Source organism: Ambystoma mexicanum, chromosome 3q, assembly GCF_040938575.1.
Source record: "Ambystoma mexicanum isolate Mex_15411 chromosome 3q, UKY_AmexF1_1, whole genome shotgun sequence".
In the NCBI taxonomy this organism is placed as follows: Eukaryota; Metazoa; Chordata; class Amphibia; order Caudata; family Ambystomatidae; genus Ambystoma; species Ambystoma mexicanum.
In genome coordinates, this window is record NC_090926.1 from 1,256,740,280 (window position 1) to 1,256,767,293 (window position 27,014).

Consider the following 27,014-nt stretch of genomic DNA (forward strand, 5'->3'; position numbering starts at 1 on the left):
CTCAGAACCATACTACTCAAGGAAGTCACGCCAGCGAGAGAGGGACAGTACATACAGTGTCTTTTCGCTGTCCCGGTGTCTGGAGCCTAGCGACTTAAAATCACACTGGACCCATGTGAGTAGAATACGATTAGACTACTCGTTGTATCATAGTAGCGTTACGAATATGGGTACGTTCTTAGCTTATAATCTATGAAGCAACTCCACAAGTGTCAACGCGACAATACATGCAGTGGACACCAGTTAGGGTTTACCGATCATTTCACAGTCACCTTTTCTTAATACCATTAAGAACTCTATTGTCTCCTTATCTGACACCACAGACCGCCCTTCTGTGGAAAAACATGATATTGTTGCTCTGCAAAGTAACTCTAAAACAAATTAAAACTCTGCATCTTCTTCTCTGCCATTAAATCAAGGTGAACCGACAACTCAGGATTCTGTGATTCTTGATGAGTCATTCCTGAGACTATGTCAAGACTTATTTGATGATCCGGACACCTAATTTCAGGAAATGGGGGAATAATAAGTCGTTTTAAGTCCGCCCTCAAAAGCGGACTTAATTACTCCAAAACAGATACTGGAAATGATCCCAAGTCTAGACATTTAGGGAATGATTCACACTCAGCATTTAGGAAAGCTGTCACAATACTATTGTTTGTGTACATGTACCTTAACAGCTTTATTGCCACAAACATTTCAGGTAACCTTTCCCTTGCCTTGTAACCTGCTATGTAATGTACTTAGTTTGGAAACACAAGCACTTATGTATATGCATTTCCTCACCCTGCTAGTCCTTTGCTCACTATAACCATGAGCTAAGCCTACTGCCTGTAACTGAGAAGTCTTCTTGCTACAGCGCCTCGTTGCCCACGGGCTGTACGGCGCTTTACAAATCCAAAAAATACATAAAAATAAAATGCCTCTGCAATGAGAAATCTCAAATTAGACACATTGGGCCCTTCATCAATATCAGCCATTCACCTGGTCCTTCAATCAATAATAAGGCTCTACGATAATATCGAGGACATTGTATATGGGAATGCCAGGCAATTACTGATAATAACAAATGAAATCAAGAAACAAAACTATATGAGAACTAATTTCAACAACTCGATGCTCTCAGCTTTCAAGGCACGATATCTTTGTCTCCTGAGCGATTATCTGCAAATAACTCTGTAATGCTTCTCATGCGCAATTACATTCGATCGCAAAAAACGTAAAAGTAAAAACTTAGAAAAAAATACCCAAATTGACCTAACATCAAGCAGAATAGGAGGAAGTCATCCAGAACATTTTTGAGATCACTACCTCTTGACCAGGAGGTGGTATATCTTAATGTTGAAGGGGAAAGCTGTTCAAATAGCAGAACCCGGAGCAATGTGAGACAACACAAGAATGATAATACTTTAGACCTCACTGTGAGGAATAAAACATCTAAAAAGAAAAGAAATCACTTAAATTGGATCAAGGAAGTGGCCAGCATGGGGCGCAGAGATGAAGTAGTCCCGAGCATCAGGAACACCATCGGGGATTGCCGAACTGCCCCAGAGCTCCAAGAGGTGAAGTGAGGAAAGCGCAGGCCGAAAGCGGCCTCGAAAGACTGTGCCGGCTGGCGGGCCCTCTGTGGTGCGGGAGGCCACCCGAGACGCTGCCCCCCTCTCCGCCCGAGAGTAGGGACACCAGGAAGTGGTGGGCGGAACAGAGGTTCACCCCCAGGATACCAGAGGCATAGCGGGAGGCGGCCAGAGTCCCCATGAACCCACCAAATGATGGCATTACCTATCCCATAATGGAGCCCCACTCTCCCCAAGTACCAGACAGCAACCATCTCCGGCCACCCAGTGCGGGTGCGCCCAGAGGCGCCTTCACCTAACAGCGGCCTTACAAGTGTGAGCTGGTCGGTGGCCCCTCCGTGGAGCGGTAGGCTGCCCGAGACTAGGAGTGAGCGGGGGTGAGGAAAAAGAACCTGAGGGACACTGGCATCACCAGGAGCGGGATAGCGGATGGGGTTGCCCCAAGGGTTGCCGTGATCCAACGGGAGGCAGCCAGAGCCCCCAATCCACCCATTGAAAGGAGAGCCAGCAAATCAGGTACGCCGCCCAGCATTTTTCATAGTACATCAGAGCCCCGCTCTCCTCAAGTAAAGCGATCCAACTGCCTCTGGCCTCCCAGCATGGCTGTACACAGAGGCGCCTTCCCCTAACAGCGGCCTTACAAGTGTGAGCTGGTCGGTGACCCCTTGTGGAGCGGGAGGCTGCCTGAGACTCAGAAACCCCCTGCCCATGAGGAAGGGTGAGGAAAAAGAACCAGAGGGACACTGGCATCACCAGGAGCGGGATAGCGGATGGGGTTGCCCCCAGAGTTGCCGTGATCCAACGGGAGGCAGCCAGAGCCCCCGATCCACCCATTGAAAGGAGAGCCGTCAAGATAGGTATGCCGCCCAGCATTTTTCATAGTACATCAGAGCCCCGCTCTCCTCAAGTAAAGCGATCCAACTGCCTCTGGCCTCCCAGCATGGCTGTACACAGAGGCGCCTTCCCCTAACAGCGGCCTTACAAGTGGGAGCTGGTCGGTGACCCCTCTGTGGAGCGGGAGGCTGCCTGAGACTCAGAACCCCCCTGCCCATGAGGAAGGGTGAGGAAAAAGAACCAGAGGGACACTGGCGTCACCAGGAGCGGGATAGCGGATGGGGTTGCCCCCAGAGTTGCCGTGATCCAACGGGAGGCAGCCAGAGCCCCCGATCCACCCATTGAAAGGAGAGCTGGCAAAATAGGTATGCCGCTCTGCATTTTTCATAGTACATCAGATCCCCGCTCTCCTCAAGTAAAGCGCTGCAACCGCCTCTGGCCTCCCAGCACGGCGGCACCCAAAGGCGCCCTCCCCTATTAATATCATCCAGACCTGTGAGACCCGACGCAGTACCCCGAGGACACGTGACCACGCGTGGAGCCTGTCTCTCCCCCACATGAGCCCCCGCTAGCGCAGCACTGGCACCGGAGGAGGCAGCTGGAGATCCCGTTGCGGCCTGTGACCCAGCTAATCCCCTCTGCCTCCTCAAAGGGACCCCCGTGGAGACCTCGGGGAGAACCCTGGAGACCTCTGGTGTATCCTCTCCACTAGCCGCAGCCCATGTAACTATCAAGCCCCTCTGGAAAGTCCTCACCCGGGTCCTGACCACACGCGGCAGTGACACCAGTCCTCTACCCCAGCCCTGCGAAACAGAGCCCTCCTTTCACCCTGTGGAACCTTAAGGGGCACATGAGAAAGTCCCAGCATCGTAACGCACCAGTGACCTATGCAGAAAAGGGTTTGAGGAACCCTCCCCTCAGCCTCCCGAGCGCTTTCTCAAGTGTATCCTCCACCCTGAAGCCTAGGAATTCAGGCTCATTGCGACCACCAATGAACTGGGCAGCCTTGCTCCAGAAATGTTGGCACAACCAGAGTCCCCCCAACACAGCCAATCATGCCTACTACATCAGCGGCCGACTCGGAGGAGACCCAGTCAATAAGCAAAAGCACGGCAGCACTCCTTGAAGAAATAAGGGGCTTTAGGGTGGACATTGGCAAAAGGCTGGACAGCTTAGAGAAAAAAGTGGACGCTATGGATGACCGCATACAAGATCTCGAAGCCAACCGAACATCTGTGGACCTATTGGAAACCCAAATTGACACAAGACTCTCGGAGCTGGGGAGGAGAGAGGAAAAGTGTGCCTTAAAGATTAACGATTTTGAAAATCAGAAACGCCGCAATAACCTAAGGTTTTTCGGTTTCACCGAGCAAGAAGGAGAAACCCAGAGTTACATCATCAAAGGTATAAATGCGGCGGTCAGTAAGCTCTTTAATGTAGGAAACACAAATTAACCTACCATCAACAGAGCTCATAGAGCGGGAGGGATCTCTAGGGGTCCAAGATCAATTTTGGCAAGATTTCACTACTTTTCAGAGAAATCGACGATTCTGGAATTGGCATGGAGGAGAGGCCCGATAGAATGGGGGAACCCATAAATAACTGTATACCAGGACCTCTCTGCCTTCACCCTGACAAGGAGGGGGCTCTGCGGGCCTCTAACAAAGTGGCTCAATGCCAAAGGAGTTCGATATAGGTTAGGATTTCCCTTTTCCCTGCCTTTCAAGTATGAGGGGTACACAATCCACCTCATAACAGAAGACGAAATACAGAGTAACCTAGGAACTGCTAGGCGTTGCCAACGCAGCGACCCCCTCGGAGCCCCGAGGAGGAGAACTGAGTGAATCCCAGAAGACCAACGGATTTGTGGACAGGCACCGTGTTCGCGGCCATAGGAAATTTAAGAAACTAAACCCGGTGTCCCTGCCGCTCCCCGCATGGCAGGGCTGAGTACTAATGTCTCCTAGAGAAGGTAACAAGACCTATCACTTTGGGAGGGCCTGGAGGTTCCCTGCAGAGGAGATCGCTCTCGATTGTGTAAAGCGGAACAGACAAGGCTGGCCTCGCGAGAGGCCGGGGGTTTATCTGGGACCCTGGCTTTGACCCTGGTGGTGAGGCAGTGCCCTGTGTGCCGTCCAACTCTCTTTGGTGGGATCAATATTGCTCTGGGGAAACCCTGAGGGAAGGGATTGATTGGAGTGCGTTCATCATGCCCAGGACATCGAGGGGGGGCTCAGAGGTGCTACATTGCTTTATACAGTCCCAAAGGAGGGGTGGAAAATAGTGACCTGGCCCAGTGACACGTTCAATGTCGCAGGTTGTGCAGGTGCCAGGGGGCAAGGGGGAAAGTTGGGGGTTTTGTTATGTTCTGAAGGGAATTTCAAGTTTTCCAAGCTACCAAAGACCAGGTCAGTCCAGGGGGATTGTTCCACAGGCTGTTAGACGAAAGGTATTGCAGCCCGGGGGGAGCGTACACCATGGCGCTAACTCTGGGAGACACAAGAGAAGTGCTCCCCCCGATGGCAATACACTGGGGTTGGGTTCGTTAAATTAAGAGGTTTGATCTCCCAGCACAAGAGGTTCTTAACCGTTCGGGAATTCACCAGTTAACACTGGATTTTATGTTTTTACAGGAGACTCACTGGCAGAGGGGGAGGGAGTCCTCCTTGAAAGCCAGGTCAATAGGGGAGGTATTTCATGCATCCTGCCCCCCCCCCCCAAAAGGAGTAGCTCTCCTAGTATCTAGCAAGCTACACTTCACTCTGAAGGCACAGTCAAAAGACCCAGGGGGCCGCTTCGTAATGGTGAAGGGGAGGTCAGGGGCCACATGCTCACAGTGGTATCCATGTACTGCCCAAATGAAGCTCAGGACCAGTACTGGGTATCGGTCAGGAGCAAAATACAAACCTTTGTGGAAGGCACACTGATAATAGGAGGTGACTTTAACATGGTCTTGCAACCCAAAAATGTCAGAAAGAGAGTAGGTCCCTGCACCATAACCCACTCACAGCAGAGGATATCCTCCCACTTCTAGAAAGTCAACTTTGAGTTGGGAGTGACGAACTCCCACATGAGGGAACAGGGTCGAGAACCCCTATTTACATACTGCTCAAGGTGAATGACACTTTCTCAAGGATAGATTATATCCTTGTATAAGCCCCTCTATGGGAGCGTGTGAGTGAATCGGCAGTTGAGATAATACTGTGGTTTGATCACGACCTGGTGAATGTTAGAATTAGTGTACCCCCCGAGTGCAGCGCAACACTAGGTGGTCATGCAATGACCAATTGCTATGGGATAAAGAACTAGACCAGGCACTACTGAAAACGATCAGAGAATTTTTCGAAACTAGCAACAACGGGGAAGTGTGGACCACAGGGGTCTGGGAGGCTTTCATGGCCACAATTAGGGAAGTCCTGATTGGAATGGGCGCAAGGAGGAAGAGGGAAAGGGCGCTTCAAGGGAAATATTGAGTCTATTCAGCCGGGGGGGGGGGTTGGGAGGGACTGAAAACACAAATGTTTCCAGGGAAATTGGGCAAACTACAAGAATACAAAGCCAAGTTGAAAGCCCTTATGGTGGGCCAGCCAGAGAGAAAACTGGCATTCTTAAAACAAATACATGGATAAAGGGAAAAAAGCCAACAAAATACTGGCATGGAGGCTGAGAGAACAGAGAAAGCGTAGAAGGGTGGACGCGATCCGACCAATATGAGGTGAAAAGCTCCTTGAGGACCCCCAGATAGCTCTGGAGTTTCGAGCATTTTATCAAAATCTCTACACCTCAGAATACAGTAGGAATGAGTCAGACGTAGACCGGTTTCTGGACTCCCTCTCGATCCCGTATCTCCCAGCAGAAAAGTCAGAACCCCAGGAAACTCCCATTACCACCCAGGAAGTGATAGACACAATATTGGTATGAAGGCGGGTACTACCCCGGGGGAAGATGGTTTCACAGTACTTTTCTATAAAAGATTTTGCTCCGCCCTGGATCCTTTCATGGCCATAATATTCAGCAATGCATTGGAGACGGGCTCTCTCCCGCAGTCTATGCTCGTGGCTTCGATAGTAGTAATTCCAAAGGAAGGGAAAGACCCTGCCCAGTGCCAATCGTACAGACCCATCTCCCTGCTGAACACTGACGTTAAAATAATGGCGAAATTGTTGGCCAAGAGACTCGGTCACCAGATGACTTCACTGGTTCATGGAGATCAGGTGGGATTTATCTGGGGTCGGCAGGGAGCGGATAATATAAGAGAATCAATAAAAAATAATACATGAGGCAAGACGTAAGAGGCTAGATACATACCTGGTATCCATAGATTCAGAAAAGGCTTTTGACAGAGTCGAGTGGCAGTATATGGGTAAGGTCCTTCAGAAGATGGGGTTCGGGAGGAACTTTAGGCGGTGGATCTCTGCTTTATACAATGGCCACATGGCAAAAGTGGCAGTGAATGGCACTATCTCTGCCCCCTGCATCTTACTAGAGGAACAAGGCAAGGCTGTATCATCTCCCCCTACTGGAGACATTGGGCCTCATTAGGACCCTGGAGGTCCAGGAACTACGGTACTGGTAAGATTGCTGGTACCATAGTTTCCAGGCCGCCATACTACAGGCTGTGCTTGCTGGTGCCTGACAGCCCGCCAGGTTTTTCCTGGCGGCCTCACCGGCACCCGCGAGCACTGCACTTCGGATGCACCGGCACAGCTCTACATGTGCCTAACTCTGCATGACCCGGTTCTTGCCCATTCACGGGTGCCGGAAAAAATGCAACTCTGGCGGCAGCCGTGCCGTTTTTAACGGCACGGCTACCGCCAGAGTTGTAATGATGCCCATAGACTTTAAGCTCTCTTTGTTTGCCGATGATATCCTCTGTTATTTGACAAACCTTACAGGATCCCAACCCGAGCTTTTAAGCCTTATACAGTCCTTTGGCAGGTTCTCAGACCTGAAAATTAACCTCCCCAAATCCCGCGTGATGCTCATAGGGGCGGACGACTCACTGACCAGAGGCAAGAAAACAGTAGGTGGAATGAGGGTTGTGACCTCGTTCTCCCCGTAACTGAGCATTTGCCTCCCCAGAGATCTGACTAGATTAGTAGAGCTTAACTATACTCCCATTCTAGAAAAAAGAAGGTCGGACCTCCTGCAGTGGGCGCCTCTCACCCTCTCCTGGTTTGGGTGATTGATATCAGTGACAATGAACATTCTTCCCCGCGTCCTATATTTATTCACGTCCCTACCCTCACTACTACCAGAGACCTTCTTTGTGAAACTACAGGCCGTGGTGAACCAGTTTACATGGAAAGGGAAGAGGCCTAGAATTAAACATGCCAGATTGACTCTCCCTAGAGATTTTGGGGGTTTCTGCATCCCCGATTTTAGATTATATTATGAGACTGCTCAGCTCAGAGTTATGTTATAGCACTTGCGGGACGATATGGGCACCTACTGGACGTACATTGAGGACAAACATACCCATCCTAAAAAAGTCACAGACCTTCTGTGGGCCCATGCCAATGAGGTACCGCCACATGTTAGACTCCCTCCGACTTTATCAGCGCTATAGGGCCTGTGGAAAAACAACAAAGCAAATTAATGTCTCTCCTCCTGGCCATCGCCTCTGAGCTTGCTGTGGGGCGCCCCGCTGGATATGGGGAAACAAAGGCTTCTGACACATGCAGCAGTGGTCAGACAAGGGCCTGGAGAGAGTAGCTCAACTATTCTGGGGGAACTGCTTTATCGAGTATGAGGCCCTCTCAGAAGAAACAAATACAATGAATGTCCTTCAGTACCTCTGCTTGAAGGGTATACTGACTGACCCTAAGTGGCACCTCTCGTGCCCTCACACCCTTTGAGAAAATCCTCTGCGAATCCTCAATGTTGAAGGGAACACCGTTCAGAATATACAGGGTATTGGTCACAGCATAGCTTGAAGGAAGGCAGAATTTTAGGCAATGCTAGGAGGCAAGGATGGGGGAAGAGATAACAGACGACACCTGGGGGAGAATCTATAAGTTATTGCTTGCTGGCAACCTTTACACGTCAGCCATGGAGCACAGTTTTAAAATCCTTCACTCCTGGCACCTGCCCCCTGCGAGACTGTCCAAAATGTTTGTGGGATCCTCTCCATACTGCCTAAGGGAATGTGGGCAGCTGGGAACATTATCCATATGTGGTGGGAGTGTCCTTCTGTTCGGATATACTGGACCGAAGTCCTTAGTTGGATCAAAGATCTGGTCGGTGACACTCCCTCTCTGTGCCCCCTCCCGGTTTTGCTAAGAGTCCCAGATACCGACTCTGAAACCCCCAGGTTTCCCGACATTATTGAAGCTATGCTAAGAGCGGGAAGAGTAGCGCTATCTCAGAAATGGAAAGACAAAACCGCCCCAACTAAGAAAGATTTGTCAACCAAATCGTGCGACATTTTTATGTATGAAAAGTTGACCACGATGGTAAACGACAAGATGGAAAGCGTGGGGAACTTTCTTGTTGAAAGGAGGAGGTGAAAAACGTAATCTCTAAGCCTGAATGTAAGAATGGGTTCGAGGGCCTGCTGGACTCTCCGGTTGAATGGGACAGCCGATGTGCCCAGGCAGGACACACACAATTTGCATCACCAGAAAAAACTGATGTTATGGACCCAACTAGTCGCCTCAACATCCCAATGCATGGACGGTCATGGTGGCACTTGTCAGCGGGGTGGGTTTAGGGGAGGTGGGTGAGGTTAATAAAGGTTGTTAATGTTACTATGGTTGTATGTAAATGACTGCATTGAGAAAAACGAATAAAAATCAAAGTTGAAAAAAAAAGAAATTGGATCAAGCAAAGATTAGCACTTTCTTTGCAAAGCACAAAAACATAAGCAATAAGGAGAAATTAATTCAGTACGAAGCCCGGAATGATAATATCTTGCAGGACCAGACCCAAGGCTCGATGCCAACGGTGACCTTACAGAATAATCCTGAGGATGTAGTCTTTCTGATTGCTCATTTGACCCCTTCTTCGGAAAGGAATGGATTGACTCATGCCACTGGGAATAGGAACTATATTAGCGAGTCTAACCTTGCTAGGGTCTTGGTTGTTGGCAAACAAATTTGAATTCCGTTTTGGCTGCTACCACTACAATGTCATCTCAGAATAACTTCTCAATGAACAAGAGAGTTGTAGCATTTGAAAAATTGGGAGCCATGAACGACTCTATCCACTTTAATTGCACAGTCGTACCTCACACATGTTGCTACAATTTCGGCTCCCGGGTTAATCCATTCAGGTGACATTGATTGGGTTGACATTCCCAATCAGGACAGTGACTACATTTTGGCACATTCTTAATCAAAAATAGTCACGCTCCTTATTTGGGATCATCTGAACGACTTGAGGACCATAGGTTTGGATCTTATTTCATTCTTCAACCCTCACCAATTGAAGTCTTTTCTTACAGCCCTCCAATTGAGTCAAAATCTCTGTAACAGCGACAAACTCTTGGAGGGATTATGCAATGCAATCAATCACTGGCATGTGTAACTCTAACTCTGCTACACTGATCAAACAAGAGAAATGGTCATGGCTGGCCAAGGCTTTTGGGAAATAATTGAGTCTTTCTGGTCCCACAGCTCATCTTTAGCACTGACATTTTGATCATTATCTCCTAGAATTGCTGTGGTTTTAGAAATATTATGAAATTATTTACTAGTGCTCATGTTTTTAACGAGGCTATTACCATGCTGCAGGAGACTATGTTGTCTGAACCTCTGGTGATGGAGGGTTACAAAATGTTCAGTACTTTGGCTTCTAGACCTTAAATTAAATATGCAGTCTAATCTGGTGCCCTTGCATGATACGTCCATTCTAGCAATTGGCTTAACCTCTGGTTCAACTGTTGATTACTACGAATTGTTATTAATCAATGTTTACTTGAATCCTATGAAGGCCTCTCTGGGTACTTTACATAATCAAATTAATGAAATTCTAACATTATGGTTGGGCAAAGGTCAGCAAAATAATATCTTAATTGCAGTGATTCTAATTGTAAACGTGCAGAATTTAGTTTAGAGAAAACAGAATTTCCAAATTATGATTATAACAGAAATGCAAATCCAACTATGTCCAAGTATGTCCTTCTTGGGATTGAGTTTATGGCAGTATGGGACCTTTCTCTTTTGTTACCATCTCTTCAAGATTCTTCCAAGAGTATTGTGATTTGTAAAATGTTAAGACTTGATGGTCGTGTAGATGATGAAACCTCCGTCCCCAAGTACCACACGGACAAGTATAGAATATAACTGCCCGTGCAATCTTTGGGGCCACAGGTGTGGAGTGTCGTCAGCCTGGAACCAGGAACGCCGGAAGTGAACCCCCTGACCACTTTAAGGCAAGCAACCAGGTTAGAGAAAGCAAGACAAGACAGTGAATGAGTACAAGGACAAGTCACAATCTTTCTTACCCCAATGGCAGTGGTCAGATACCCTGGGTGAAGAACTGGGTGGGGTTCTATGATGATCGACGGCGGTAGGCAGCAGGTGATAATGTGGCACTCTTGATGGAAAGAAACACCTGATTTCGCCAAGAAACATGAACAAAGTACTGTGATGGAAAATCCGTAATCAGTCCAAGATGAAGTCTGTGGTCAGAAAACCGGCCGGTCACGACAATAACAACGGATGATCCAAAAGCAAATCCGAGGAAAAAACCAAGTTCGTATCTTGATCCAGAGAAGATCGCCAAAACAAAGGTACCGAGGAGAAGCAGAGCAGGTCCGTGAAAGCAGTCCATGATCAAGGATTCCAAAGAACAAGAAGCAAGAAAACGCTCTACAAACCTGCCGTAAGCAGCTGTGAAGCGAAGTCTGAGTGTTTGCTCGAACCTTTTGAAAAGCAGAAAAGTCACATGAGCGCGTCACGTTACGCTTCCTTCCTGATCACATGATGCATGCTCCTTGTCTCGTGTAACCCATCGAGCCTGTTATTTCCTGATCACGTGCCGTTTAACGCGACGGGGCCCAACACCAAATCGGAGACCATGAAGTGGCGTGGACAGTCTCCATGGTAACCGCCACTGGAGGTAAGGGGCTCGTGTCAGAAAAGAGTTTCTCTTGAGTCGTTTGCTATGCCAACATGAGCTGTAGTCCAACCGCCATCGGGAATTACATGAGGGCATGATGGTAGTGCGATGTGTGACCGGGGACGTGACAGAGCCCCCCCCTAAAGGCCCACGGCCCTGTGGGCTGGAAGGATGTTCCCGGTGAAACTGAGCAACCAATTTCGGGGCATGCACATCGGAAGAGGGGACCCATGACCGATCCTCCGGACCGTAACCCACCCAATCCACTAAATACTGTAATTGCCCCCTAAACAGACGGGAACCCAGAATGGCACTAACCTCAAACTCATCAGGGGAAACCACAGAGACGAGAGCAGGAGGGGAGACAAGGCGGGTAGGGCCAGGGCATGGCTTGAGTAAGGAGGTGTGGAACACTGGGTGTAACCGCCAAGAGGAAGGGATGTCTAGGCGATAAACGACTGGATTCAGGACTTTAGACACCCGGAAAGGACCACCAAAGCGTGGGAGCAACTTTCGGCAACCAGGGATGTGTAAATGCCGAGAGAACAACCAGACCCGATCACCCACTTGATAAACTGGGGCATCCACTCTTTTCTTATCTGCCGCCGTTTTCATGCACGATTGTGCTTCCCGGAGATGGACCAGGGTCTGGGCGTGAATCATGGTGAGATCGCGGGCATAATCATTAACAGCAGGGGTGTTGGTAGGCGTGAAATCAGGAAAGGGCAGAGTGCGTGGATGCTGGCCATAGAGGGCATAAAACGGGGAAAAGCCAGTGGAAGAATGTAGTGCATTATTGTAAGCAAATTCTGCAAGGTGTAGTGAATCAATCCAGGTATACTGGAACTGCAGGGACAAACAACGGAGGTACTGCTCTAAGACCTGATTTACCCTCTCTGTCTGTCCATCGCTTTCAGGGTGATAGGCTGAATAAAAACGGGCGTCAATACCCAGAAGTTTAGTGAGGGCCTTCCAAAAACGGGACGTGAATTGAGAACCACGGTCTGACACAATGACTTGGGGCAGACCAAACAGACAAAACACGGACCTAAAGAACAACCGGGCCAGGGATGGAGCGGAAGGGATTCCTTTACAAAGTACAAAACAAGCCATTTTGGTATAAGAATCCACCACCATCCAGATTGTATCAAACCCTTGTATACGAGGTAGGTCAGTGATAAGGTCCATTGGGACCGTGTGCCACGGTCTTGGGGGTATAGGTAGGGGTTGGAGCAGTCCGAGCGTGCAACTCCTACTTGACTTACACTGCGCGCAAATCGAACAGGTGTTCACATAATCCTCCACATCACGTCTCATCGACGGCCACCAACACCAACGTTTGAGTAGATCCAAAGTGCGTCGTTGTCCCGCATGACCGTTGATGAGGGCATTGTGGGACCACTCTAGTGCTTGGATGCGTGTGTCAGTTGTGGGCAGGAATAACTTCCCCTGTACGAATGGCAACCCGTCCTGCAATACCGGGTCCCATTCTGACAATGCATGAGGATGCTGTACGATCCATTGACGGATAGTTTGTAACATGGGTAGCAAGGGTGTACAGGCACATATCACGTGTCCCTTGTCCAACAAGGTTTCTGGAAAGGACGGCAGAGAACCCCCCCCGGTGAACGGGATAAAGCATCCGCTTTGCCGTCAACAATCCCTGGTCCAGGGGCTTTGCTAGGGGGGGCTAAGGGGGCTATAGCCCCTGATCTTTTGGCTGTAGCTCCGATAGAATCTCAGGAGCTACAGCCAAAAGACTAGCTAGCCCCCAGTCCCAACAGTTCCGACATCAATTTAGCCCCGGGTCTTTTCCAGACCTAGCAACTCCCCTGCCCTGGTCTGTGTTTAACCACAAAATCGTATTCTGCAAAGAACAGGTGCCAAGGCACCTGTCGACTGTTAACGCACTTTAGTGACACCAGGTCTTACAGATTCTTGTGATCAGTGTAAACAACTGTTTGGTGTTTTGCCCCTAGGAGATGGTGCCTCCAAACCTGAAATGCATCCTTGATGGCCAGGAGCTCTTTTTCAGTGACCGTGTAATGAGTCTCGGTCGACGTGAATTTCCTGGAATGGTAAGTCACTGGGTGCAAGTGGCCCGTGGTTGGACAAGGTTGGGAGAGAACCGCACCCAATGCAAACGAGGACGCATCAACCTCTACAATGAAGGGAAGTTCTGGATCTGGGTGCTGTAAAACCGGAGCGGTAGTGAAAGAGATTTTGAGGGATTCGAAGGCAGCCTGATGTTCGGAGGACCAATGAAACGGCACCAGCGGACTGGTCAGGGCAGTCAATAGGGCTACGATGGATGAAAAATCGGCGATAAGTTCGAAAACCCTAAGAATGATTGGAGTTGCTTCAAGGTTTTTGGGATCGGCCAGTCCGTGATTGCACATATTTTCGACTGGTTCATTGGTAAACCCCAGGAGAGATGTGAAATCCCAGGAAATCAACCTCTTTTGTTTGAAACAGGCACTTTTCAGGTTTAGCGAACAAGGCGTTCTTCTGAAGTCGGGATAGCACCTCCTGTCATAAATCTCCCCCGTCTCACCTGTGATCGGGATCTCCCTTGTTCGGCCGCAGTACTCTTCCTGTGGGTGGTTCGGGTCTTGAATAGGCTCGCCTGAGCCTCGTCAGGTTGCAGAGCGCGTTCAGAGTTCCGGGAAGTTCGTGGTTCCAGGGTGTCCAGGATTAGCGATAACAAGCAATGCAGGGGGGAAGTCCAGGAACAGGAAAAAAGGCAAGGAAGGAAGTATGAGGATCAAGGAAGCAAATGTAGAGAGCGAACACACGTCGGGTCACTATCGAAGATAGCTTTGAGACGCGCGGACCCGCAGGGCGTGACCAATTTATAGTACGTGCTACGACGTGAAAGCTAGTGCGTAGCACGGAGCTTGGTACGGTCATGTTGGGAGGAACAAGGAGTACAAGCCCTTCATGACAATGACCATGAGGTCCAGAAGGGCCAATTTCGCCGGGTCATGACACCTCCCTTATATGGACTATGCATTTTTCGAGTGTAGAAGAGAAGATAAGTATGTCATCTAAATATATCACTACGTAAATGTCTATGATGTCACTGAATATGTCGCCAATAAACCTTTGAAAAGTGGCTGGTGCGTTACATAGGCCAAAAGGCATAACGGTGTATTCGAAAAGACCTTGGCGTGAACAAAAAGCTGTCTTCCATTCGTCCCCTCTGCGCATATGGATTAGATTGTAAGCCCCTCGGAGGTCTAGTTTTGTATAGATGGAAGCATGTGTGAGTTTGTCTAGAAGAGTAGAAATGAGAGGAATCGGATATCGGTTCTTTATGGTGACAGAATTCAGCCGTCTGTAATCCACACAAGGGCGAAGGTCCCCCTCCTTCTTCGGAACAAAGAAAATGGGGCTTGCTGCAGGAGAGGAGGAGGATCTGATGTGACCTAAAAGCAGGGCTTTCTGGATATATTCCCTCAGAGCTGTTTCTTCAGTTGGTGACAAGGAATAAATACGGCCTTTAGGTATCGAGGCCCGGGGAACTAGATCGATAGGCAGGGCTTTAAGTGGGGTAAGAAATCGAGGGGGGGCCCTCATTTGGGGGCGTGGCTTGTGGGAGGGGCGTGGCCTAAAAAGTACGCAAATCGTAGGATATGCAGACAAATATATATAAATGTTATATATTTGTGTGCGTACCTTACTATGGTTTGTGTACTATGCAAGCCATCTTTTCTAAACATAGAAATATGTAACATATTTCTACGTTTATAAAAGATGGTTTGCAAAGTACACAAACCATAGTAAGGTATGCACACAAATATATAACGTTTATATATATTTGTGTGCATACCCTACGGTTTGCCTAGTTTTCAGGCCATCTTTTTTAAACATTTCAGCTTTATAAAAGATGGCTTTGAAAGTACACAATTCAAGCCATCTTTTATAATGCTTTGACTACGGACAAAATTGTCCGTCGGCAAAGCTTTATAAAACATGGCTTGAAATGTGTACTTTCAAAGCCATCTTTTATAAACCTCGAAATATGCGAGGAATCCCCAGGTTCGCCGAGGGTTAAAGACGCCTCGGCGACCTGGGGAAACAAAGGGACAGTAACTGCCTCTGGTGACCTCTCGCGCCAGGGGTTACCAGATGCAGTTACTATGACTGACGGAAGTGGCAGCCAGTCACAGCGTCGCTGTGGCTGGCTGCCACTTCTGTCAGCTTGCCTGACTTGATTGCAGGCGCATCATCCCGTCGCGGCTGCGGCCGCGACGGGATAATGCATCCCGCCAATGTTGCGGTAGGACGGGGCCCCGGCAGGGCCCCGGCTCAGTCCCACTTTTTGGAGACTGCCGGGGCCCGGCCCCGGCAGGCCCCGGCCCACTTTAAGCACTGTCGATAGGACAATCATAAGGTCTGTGGAGTGGCAGACCCTCAGCCGAAGCCTTGTCGAACACCATTTGGTAATCATGGTACACTGAATGTATACCCGTAAGGGTGGCCCCTACCGTGTGAATAGTTTCGGAGGACTCAATCTCATTGACTGTTAATGAAGCCACTACCCCAAGGGCTCTTGCAGAATTCGAGATGTGCCCAGAATCTACCAGGCAGAAGTGTTGACAAATATCGGACTCAAACAGAACCTGACCTGTACCCCAATTCATGTGAGGGTTATGTTTCCTCAACCAAAGAATACAGAGTATGATCCCAAACTGTGGTGTGGAAATGAGGTCAAAAGACACGATTTCTTTATGGGTATCATGGATAATCATTTCCATAGGGGCTGTCTGTTGCTTAATTGGACCAGAGACCAGGGAGGAACCATCCACAGCCTGTACGGGTTTGTGGTGTTTCTTTGACATGAGTGGTAAGTTCAGTTCTTTTGCCAAAATGATGTCTATGAAACAACCGGTAGCCCCAGAGTCAATGACTATGTGTACTGAGTGTGAATGTTCTCTAGTAGGGTACAATAGAGCATGAACTATGACTAGTTTGATAGGACCGAACATAGGGAGAGTCTCGGAGGAGTTCTGCGTAAAGCTCGCCTTGCCCCCGTTCTCAAGGACAAGCTTTCTGAAAACCCGAGTGCCTGTTCTTTGGGCGACACGGACACTCCTTAATGAAGTGCCCATTTAGGCCGCAGTAAAAACAAGCATTGTCGGTTCTCCTTCGCTCCCGTTCAGCATGAGTGATAGGGCTACGTGTTCCCCCTATTTGCATGGGTTCACTAGAAGATTCTGCCGTACTGGGGGACTGGTTGGTAGAAAGGCCGATTTCTGCCGGACGCTCAGTTCTCCGTGCATCCACTTGGAGTGTTAAATCAACCAGATCAGAGAAGGCAGCTGGGAGGGACGGCACAACCGAGAGGGCATCCTTCATACTATTGCACAAGCCTCAATAGAAAACTACCGACTTTTTATTTTCGGGCCAAGCTGTTTCTGCGGATAACTGATTAAATCGTGTGATGTATTCAATCAGGGATAGTTTGCCCTGAGTGAGGTCTAGTAGCTCTAAATCTCTGTATAGGGCTTTGTGTCTGGTGTCAAAAACTTTGGACATTTCGCTCACCAGGAGATCGAAATCGTAGAGCGCTGGATGATCATTCTCTAATAAGGGATTTTCCCAGGTGGCAGCAATACCTGTCAAATGTGAAAGCAAAAAGGCCGCCTTAGTGGTGGAATCATGAAAAGCCTGGGGCCGGCAGAGGAAATGGAGCTTGCATTGATTTAGAAATGTCCGGAACCCCCTGGGATCACCCTGATACCTCTCTGGAGCTGCTAGAGGAAAAGGGGCAGGAACAACCACTGGGACAGGAGGTGTGGGAGGCGTGGAAGGACTTGGGTTTGGGGGCGTGGTGTCTCCAAACTCAGCATCCGCCGGTAATGGATGGCGGGCACTCTGCAAGGAGTCTAGCCGGTGGTGTATGGCGGTTGTGGCTGTTGCCATGTCTATGCTTAGAGCTGTGACAGCTTGCATTAGAGCAGCCACGGGGTCCTCGGCTGAGGGTTCCATCATCTGAACGACAAATAGGCTTCACAGTCTGTTAAGACTTGATGGTCGTGTAGATGATGAAACCTCCACCCCCAAGTACCACACAGACAAGTATAGAATATAACTGCCCGTGCAATCTTTGGGGCCACAGGTGTTGAGTGTCGTCAGCCTGGAACCAGGAACCCCGGAAGTGAACCCCCTGACCACTGTAAGGCAAGCAACCAGGTTAGAGAAAGCAAGACAAGACAGTGAATGAGTACAAGGACAAGTCACAATCTTTCTTACCCCAATGGCAGTGGTCATATACCCTGGGTGAAGAACTGGACGGGGTTCTATGATGATCGACGGCGGTAGGCAGCAGATGATAATGTGGCACTCTTGATGGAAAGAAACACCTGATTTCGCCAAGAAACATGAACAAAGTACTGTGATGGAAAATCCGTAATCAGTCCAAGATGAAGTCCGTGGTCAGAAAACCGGCCAGTCACGACAATAACAATGGATGATCCAAAAGCAAATCCGAGGAAAAAACCAAGTTCGTATCTTGATCCAGAAAAGATCGCCAAACCAAAGGTACCGAGGAGAAGCAGAGCAGGTCCGTGAAAGCAGTCCGTGATCAAGGATTCCAAAGAACAAGAAGCAAGAAAACGCTCTACAAACTTGCCGTAAGCAGCTGTGAAGCGAAGTCTGAGTGTTTGCTCAAACCTTTTGAAAGCAGAAAAGTCACGTGAGCGTGTCACGTTACGCTTCCTTCCTGATCACATGATGCATGCACCTCGTCTCGTGTAACCCATCGAGCCTGTTATTTCCTGATCACGTGCGCTTAACACGACGGGGCCCAACACCAAATCAGAGACCATGAAGTGGCGTGGACAGTCTCCATGGTAACCGCCACTGGAGGTAAGGGGCTCGTGTTGGAAAAGAGTTTCTCTTGAGTCGTTTGCTATGCCAACATGAGCTGTAGTCCAACCGCCGTTGGGAATTACATGAGGACATGATGGTAGTGCGATGTGTGACCGGGGATGTGACACTTGTAAAAGGGGCAGTTCCTCATCATGGATAGAACATGTTTTTTTATCTGCATATCTTGTGACGATCTGTTCCAACCTTTCAATTTCCTTTAAGGGTTTTAGTGATCATGACATTCTTGCATTTCAGTTGGAAAGATCTGTGTTGCAGGTTCGCCACAATACGCAGGAACCCTTCTTGGCTCTTTTTGTGCCAACCAGTAGAGGTAGCTCTATTAAGTGTTACGTTAAGCTCATAAAAACATTTACAGAAACACTTGTTAATTTATGGGAGGAATAAGATGTGGTGTTTATGCTTGAGGGATATTCTAAAGTAATTGACCAGATACGTGTGTTCCTTGGAAACAAAGGGAAGAGTCTCTGTTCTAGATGCACTTTACTTACTTATAATCACACGATTGCCCAAGCAAAAAAAAAGACAAAAGAGCCTCTACTAGAAATTTGGTAAAGATTTATGGTAACAATTCCCTTGTTTTTCAAGTGGGAAAAAAAGTATTACAATATTATAATAATGTAACAAAGAGGATGAAAGCTAATCTTCACTTGATGGATATCCAGAAAATGCTTACCACATTACACATTACGCATTACATGAAACCAATTCTCGCTGACATCGTGTCAAGAATCGACTACGCAAACAGCCTCTATCTCAGAATGCCGGAACACCTCCTGAAGAAATTACAACCCATCCAAAATGCAGCAGCTAGACTCCTCCTCAAACTATCTAGAAGAGATCACATCACTCCAGCGCTACAAATGTTACATTGGCTTCCAATCAAACATCGTATCACGTTCAAAACAATGTGTATAACACACAGGGCAATCAACGGACAGAGAGCAGAATTCCTACAAAAGAAAATAACAATCTGAAGGCCAACGAGACTCCTCAGATCAAGCAATGAAATCTGCTTGGAACCAAAACCATACACCAGGGAAAAACCAGGGGGCTCCTCTATCTCCCACCTAGCTGCAAAAACCTGGAACAACCTCCCGCAAGGAATAAAAAACACCAAAAGCCAGGTTTTTGAAAACTTCTAAAAACCTGGCTATCAACACCTCGGAACCAGACGGAAACAACTGAAACAATCAAACAGGAAATACAAAAGAACAGACTGACAGAATATATGACGGCACAGACAACATCTAGGACTGGCTACCGGAAACTTCCACAAGAACAAGAGAGGCAATGCTAGGTGCAACAGAACACGAGCGACAACCCCATCAGGACAGAAAAATAGCAAACAAACCTAACACAAAGGCACTACCACCAACCTCACCCACTCAGACAGGGAGTAGGGTAAGGGCTTAGGTCGCAAGTAGATCGATTCGAAAGGACCAGTTTGCACCAACCACAAACTGGGATGTAGGGGTTGGCCAAATACAAAGATAGAAATGCAAAGACTAGCTAACTTAACATAATGACAGAGAGATGAGAGACAGCCTTATCATGCTGAAACTTAATCACTGAAAGGAAGACAACATTCTCTAAATCCCGAAGCACACAATAGGAGTGTGCATTTCACTGAACAACAAGGCTACTAACCTACCTCACAAACACTTCTAAAAACCTCACCACACCTCACACACCTCACACACTGCAACTAAACACAACCCACATCTTAAAACTGCAGCAACACGGATGCACTTCACCACATTGCAACAACAAACACACCACACAGACCCTCACACAAGAGCACACAACACCCTCCACCCACCATATCCCTTCCCTTCCCTGAGTACTGCACGTCTCGCCCTGGCAAGAACTGTAGCCTCATCTCCATCACCATCAGAGCCCCCCACCCTCTCTCACACACCGACGGCACTAAAACCCCTGGAAAAGAGAAAACGATCCTGGTCCCCATCTTTATCTCTCTACTCCTCCCCCCTCCTCTGCCGACCCACTCCCATATTCCCTCACCCCCCACCTTCAACACCCTCCCCTACCCCTCTTCCAACCCCTCTCCCTCCACTTCTCGCCCAGCACACCCATCTTCACCAATCCCATGAGATTCAGACACGGATTCGCAACCCCTACTCCCTCCCTGTCCTCTAACCAACCACTGACCCTGCCCTCTAACCGACCACTGACCCGCAGCCACCAACCCAACCCCGTCCACCTGCCACTCACTCCCTCCTTCCACCCGCCTACTCTTTCCCTCTTCCATCAACCAGCCAGCCACCATCCAGAACCTGCTCCCACCCTTCTCCTTCCCTTCCCTTCCTAACCCTCACCCACACCCGTAACCACCACCACCCACGCTCTCAACTCCCCCCACCCGCCCACCTACTACCACAAGGATAACCCCTCTCTCAGAAGTCAGATGCATCCTCTTTAACGCCCGCTCTGTAGCAAAAAACAGACAAAGCATCTTTGACCTCCCTTCCTCTGACAATCCTGACCCAGTCTTTATCACTGAAACTTGGTTCTCCGACGACTATGCCCCTGTTGCTCATGAAGCCCCCCCCCCCGAATACTCCCTCATCCCACTCACAGACACTCTAGAGGAGGCGGAGTTGCAGTGATTTTCACATCTCACTTCTCCGTCTCACTCGTCGACTCCCAGACTTGCACTCCTTCCTGTGAATCCCTTCTCATAAAACTCTCACTGCCCGTCATTCTCACATAGCTTCCTAATCATCTACAGACCTCCTGGCTATGACAGACATTTCACAACCAACCTCTGTGACTCTATAGCCACCATCCAAGTAAACCACCCCTCTCTCACCCTTCTAGGAGACTTCAATATCTGGCTCGACATTCCGACCAATCCCATGACCCACTCTCTAGGCGACTGCCTCGATGCGCTTAACCTCACCCTTCACATAAAAGGCCCAACCCATTCCAAAGGACACACCGTTGACGCCATCTTCAGTTCACACGACCAGATACACCTAGCCCCCCCCATACCTCTCATCTGGTCCGATCACTTCATCGTCCCCTTGTCTATCCGCTCGCCTGCCCCCATGCCCATTCCTGAACCAGCCACCCCCTCCTCCGTAAATGCTGGAAGAAACTAAAGATCCATCCCGACCTTGCCGAAGCACTGCTTCTCAGACCGCCCTCACACGCCTTCCGTGACGAACCCTTAACCATCAACAGCTTCGACTCTTGGCTCAATAACTCACTAACACCGCTCACCCCCACCCGCTGCTTCTCCCCACGCCCTGGTCCTCATCCCAAATAGTTTACTCCTGAGCGGAACATTGCGAAACAACAGAATAAATCCCTAGAATGTAAATGGCAGAAAAGAACAACCAACCTGAGTAGATCCAACCTCACCTTGCACCATCGCTACTACAAAGCTGAAATCCGAAACCCAAAAAAGCCCACTACAACAATCGGATTCAGAACTGTAAAAATCCCAGCAATGAACTCCACAAAATAATTTCTGAGCTTGTCAAACCATCCTGTACCCCGACCCAATCTCGCCTGTCTCAATCTCTCTGCGACTCACTCTCGCTCCACTTCTATTCCACCGCTCTGGACATAAAGGCCTCTCTTAACAACAAACTGGCCCTCCTCTCACCGCCACAAAATGCACCGGCCCTTTTTACCCACTCCCCGCCTGCCATCGCAACAACAACTCCACCCATTTTCGACTCCTTCAAACCAATCTGCAGAGGTGAATTTCTTGCCCTTCTCTCTGCCCGAAAACCTACTGGCTCCCCCCTTGACTCATGCACCACCTCAGTCCTCAAAGAAATATTCTCTTCCACCTGCGCAGGAGAATATGCAAGAACCATTCTAAATGACTCCCTCAGCTCTGGGATCTTCCCTGACACCTTCAAAATTGCTCACGTCAAACCTCTCCTAAAAAAAACATCCCTCGACCACCTCGGACCCAAAAACGACCGCCCAACACCAGATTCCTTGCAAAACTCATCAATCGAACTGCTTACTCCCAACTAAACGCCTTTGTGGAATCCAACAACCTCCTAGATCCCACACAATCAGGGTTCAGACCACGACATGGAACAGAAACCACTCTGGCCTCAATCCATGGAACCGCTCTCAAATGGATCACCTCATTCCTCAACAACAGGAAACAAATAACCCAACTGTCCCCTTTTGCCTTAGCCACGCGCCCCATCAATACTGGAGTACCACAAGGAGCATGTCTATGAGCCCTCCTATTCAACCTCTATATCTCCACCCTACCTGGAATCATCCACCCGCACAATATCCTGTGCTATAACTATGTGGATGATATACAAATCAACCTGAAACTCCTCAACTCAGACCCCAACTTCCAGCCCGACCTTACAGCTTGCCTCCTTGACATAGATCGCTGGATGACTACAAACCACCTCCTCCTAAACCCCACTAAAACCAAAATCATGGTGTGTGGCAACACTGAGCTTCTCCCCCACCCCCTACCCTGGCCCCAACTATGAGCCAAGCTCCAATTCCCTCCCCCACAGTAAAAAACCTTGGATGCATTCTAGACTCGGGCCTATACCTCTCTCGCCAAATCAACAACTTCTCCAAATCTTGTCATTGCCACCTCAAAATTCTCAGACGCATTTTTCCATTTCCGAACAGAGTTGCCGATGTCATGTCCATTGTAATGTCTAGACTGGAATATGCCAACTCCCTTTACCTCGGAGTGCGGGCATACCACTTTACTAAATTACAAAGAGCACAAACGCTGCCGCCAAATTACTACTAGCACTGGGCCCAAGAGACCACACCTCTCCAGCTCTCAGAACTCTGCACTGACCTCCATTGTACGAAGGACCACTTTCAAGACTCTGCGCATCACTCACTGAGCAGTGCACAAGACTGGCCCTATATACCTGCAAGACAAGCTTAAACCTTACCACCCTCGTCACACCCTAAGATCAAGCTCTGCATTCCTTCTGGTGATCCAACCACCAACACTGTCAGGATCAGAGGATCCTCGTTCTCAGCCTTGGCCCCTACTCTTTGGAACTCACGTCCCCCTCACATCCAACACACCAGAAACTATTTGCCATTCTGCAAACTACGAAAAACATGGCTCTTGCCATAACTCCAATAATCAGCCTAAAGATGTGCAAGAAACTTCCCAATAACCCAAAAACACACAATAAAGCTAGCCTTCTGGCAGTCAAAACCTCAGCTCCCCACCACAGGTTGGGATGAAGCGGATGGACTGAACGGATGGAGTGGACGCCCATCACCTTATACCCGCTCACCGTGCTTCCACAAGCCGGATTGAACGGAAAAGGGGGATGGAACGGGTGGAGGTGATGAATCGGTCAGAAAGAATGGAACGAGGAGAGAGTGGATGGAACGGAGAGAGTGGATGGAACGGAGAAAGTAGATGGAACCGAGGGAGTGGATGGAACCGAAGGAGTGGATAGCATCCAGGGACTGGATGGAATGAAGAGAGTGCATGAAACGGAAGGAGTGGATGGAACGAATGGAGTGCATGGAACGGATGGAGTGGATAGAACGGAGAGAGTAGATAGGACGGAGAGAGCAGATGGAACAGTGAGAGTGGATGGAACAGAGGAGTGGATGGAACGGAGGGAGTGAATGCAACGGAGGGAGCGGATGGTACAGAGGGAGTGGATGGACCAGAGGAACTGGATGGAACGGAATGAGGGGATGGAACGGAATGAGCGGGTGGAACGGAATGAGTGGATGGAACGGAATGAGTAGACGGAACGGAATGAGTGGATCGAACGAAATGAGAGGATGGAACGGTAGGAAGGGATGGAACAAAAGGAGTGGGTAGAGCGAATGGAGCAAATGGAATGGAAGGAGCTGATGGAACGGAAGGAGCGGATGGAACGGAAGGAGCGGATGGTGCGGATGGAACGGTTGGTGCGGATAGAACAGTTGATGCGGATAGAACAGTTGGTGTGGATGGAATGGTTGCTGCGGATTGAACATTTGGTGCGGATGGAATGGTTGGTGCGGACAGAATAGCTGGTGCAGATGGAATGGTTGGTGCAGATAGAACGGTTGGTGCGGATGGAACGGTTGGCACGGATGGAACGGTTGGTGCGGAAGGAATGTCTAGCGCGGACGGAATGGTTGGCACGGATGGTACGGTTGATGCGGATGGTACGGTTGGTGCGGATGGAAGAGTGGATGTGTGGATGGAAGAGTGGATTGAGTGGATGAAACAATCGGAATGTATGGAATGAATATAATGGGTGGAACGGATGGAGTAGATGAATCAGTGGATGAATCGGATGGAGTGGATGAAACAGATGGAACGGTCGGAGTGGGTGGATCGGATGGAGTGGATGGATCGGATGGAGTGGATGGAATGGATGGAGTGCATGGAACGATAGGAGCAGATGAACGGAAGGAGTGGAAAGAACGGAAGAAGTGGATGGAACGCAAGGAGTGGGTGGAACAGAAGGAGTGGGTGGAACGGTTAGTGCGGATGTAACGATTGGTGCAGATGGAACGGTTGGAGCGGATGGAACAGTTGGAGCGGATGGAACGGTTGGAGCAGATGAAACGGTTGGTGCGGATGGAACGGTTAGTGTGGATGAAACGCTTGGTGCGGATGGAACGGCTGGTGCAGATGGAATGGTTGGTGTGGTGAAACGATTGGTGCTGATGGAACGGTTGATGCGGAAGGTAGGGCTGTTGCTGATGGAAGAGAGGATGGAGTGGATGAAACGTATGGAATGGATTGAATGCATGAGTGTATTCAACAGACGGAGTAGATGGAATGGATGGAGTAGACGGAACGGAGGGAGTTGATCGAACGGTTGGTGCGGATGGAACGGTTGGCGTGGATGGAACGGTTGGTGTGGATGGAACGGTTGGTGCGGACGGAACGGTTGGTGCGGACGGAACGGTTTGATGCAGATGGAACGGTTGGTGCAGATGGAACGGCTGGTGCGGATGGAACGGTAATATGGATGGAACAGATGGAACGGTAGGTGTGGTTGAAACGGTTGGTGCAGGTGGAAGTGTGGATGGAGTAGATGGGACGGATGGAAACCACAGAGTGAATGGAACGGATGAAGTAGATGGAACAAAAGAAAGTGAATGGAACTCACAGAGTGGATGGAACGGATGGAGTGAACGGAAACGGACTAATCTGATGACGTGGATGGTGCGCTTGGCGCAGGTGCTATGGATGGCACAGATGATACGGATGGCGTGGATGCTACGATGTCATGGATGGTGCAAACACTGCGGATGCTACGGATGGTGCAGATAGAGACAACGCCTACCCACCATGATGTTACCTAATATCTGTATCGTCTATATATGCCATGTACCAGTATCCGCCTATGTATCTGTATCCCATAGATACCCCTATCCATCCTGTCCCTATATATATGTATGTCGCCATGTACGTCCCCACTGTCCTGCTCACGTGCCCGCCCGTCCCAGGCACCTGTACTGATATCCACCATATCACACCACTATGCTTACTCTCTTCTATACACCATCATTCAACTAGAACACAGCTATACCATGATAATCCGGCCTAGCTGTTCTCATACGAACACGACCCCACAAACACCTCATCACCCTAATATAACACAGCTAGCTGAGCACATTCTGGCTATGTTAGGCGTTCCTCAGGCCTAACGCAGCCAGAACCCAGTTCTGGTGTCCACCCACCAGACTGAACATATCCAACTGATTTCATCAGCACCACACCTATCGTTATAAAGCAGCTATCATCCAACAACCACACCAGCTCCACACATATCTGGTGCACCCACGCACCTTACGACACTCTCCCTCTCTACTGACTTGAACTACAGTTCCCGAGGTCATTCAACATACCATCACTTTGAAGTCATACCAATGATACTTAAGGTGCTATATAAATGCCAAGTAACATAACATAACTCAGACCGGATACCATACCAAAAAGTTCAGCGAATGGTGTTAACCGAACTGAAGCTGCCAAAAGTACATCACAGCTCCCTTGCTCCTCTCCAAACCTTATCCTACTAACACGCCTTAACCTACCCCCCTGTTTTTCAGATCCGCCAGAGCACCAAGGGACCACTCTGGTGGTTATAGACCACAGTACAATATCCTTTAACATTAGCGCTAACAATAACGGTAATAATACAGCAAGGTTTTGGGAACTTACAAACAAAAGAAAATCTAAAACCTTGAAGGGGCACATGAATCTTATCTCAGATGATATTGAGCACTTTACCAAAACATTTAAAAAGAAATTCTTGCTGCTGGCTGGACACATTGAGGGCAGACATTTTGACTTGAATTGGGTAGTTGTATTTTCTATTTCTAACATATATGATGACATTCTCAAAATGAAACCATCTAGGTCTGGATAAACTGGCTCCTGTAACTGTGGGATATATTTACCCACTCAGCTATACTCCCTTCCATAACCAAGCCGCACTTCAGCAGAAGCAGCAAAATGGCTGCACCGGCTCCTGTGAACACCACTGCCTCACACCAAATCTGCGTTTTCAGATACAAAATGATAGCTGCACCATCTTGCCAAGCACATATTGGGCAGGATGGAACAATGGGGCACACTGTGAAGGCCCACCAGTATGTTCTTACATGTACAAAAGAAGGGGAGTGACAAAA